Source organism: Palaemon carinicauda, chromosome 36 (genome assembly GCF_036898095.1).
Source record: "Palaemon carinicauda isolate YSFRI2023 chromosome 36, ASM3689809v2, whole genome shotgun sequence".
NCBI lineage: Eukaryota > Metazoa > Arthropoda > Malacostraca > Decapoda > Palaemonidae > Palaemon > Palaemon carinicauda.
The window spans coordinates 5,228,638-5,229,230 of NC_090760.1; positions in this window are offsets into that span (position 1 = coordinate 5,228,638).

The following is a 593-nucleotide window of genomic DNA, read 5'->3' on the forward strand; positions in this document are numbered from 1 at the left end:
ATATATGTATATATATACATGTGTGGTGTAACTATATATATATATATATATATATATATATATATATATATATATATATATATATATGTATAGTGTGTAAATAAATTCCATTATTTTTTAATTACCTCTATATTTGATAACAGCTTTCCAAGTGAGCCAAACAGAAAAAAAAAACGTCTTTCAACCAATCCAATGAAGAAACCCATTTAGATCTTTGGGTCTCTTAGATGGAGGAGACACTCTTAGGCCTATTTCTTTCTTTTTCTTTTTGTCTTGATTAGCCCGACATCAAGACAACGCGCCTCTTATTGTTTTACGCCTCGTTCGCCCTAAAACAAAGTCAATTTATACAATTACCCAGTTCCTGTGAGGACGAATTTGAATTGGAGATACAAGCTGCTATTTTCTGGGAGCGTTTTAAAGCTGCCACCACACTAGAGACTCTTCTTCCAAATCGATTATAAAAGATTGAAGAAAGTAGTGAATATTTGCTCCTTATATTGAACAAATTGGTGAATATTTATTCAATCTTGACCAAATTGGTGAATATTTGCTCCATAATATTGAATAAATTGTTGAATATTTGCTCCATA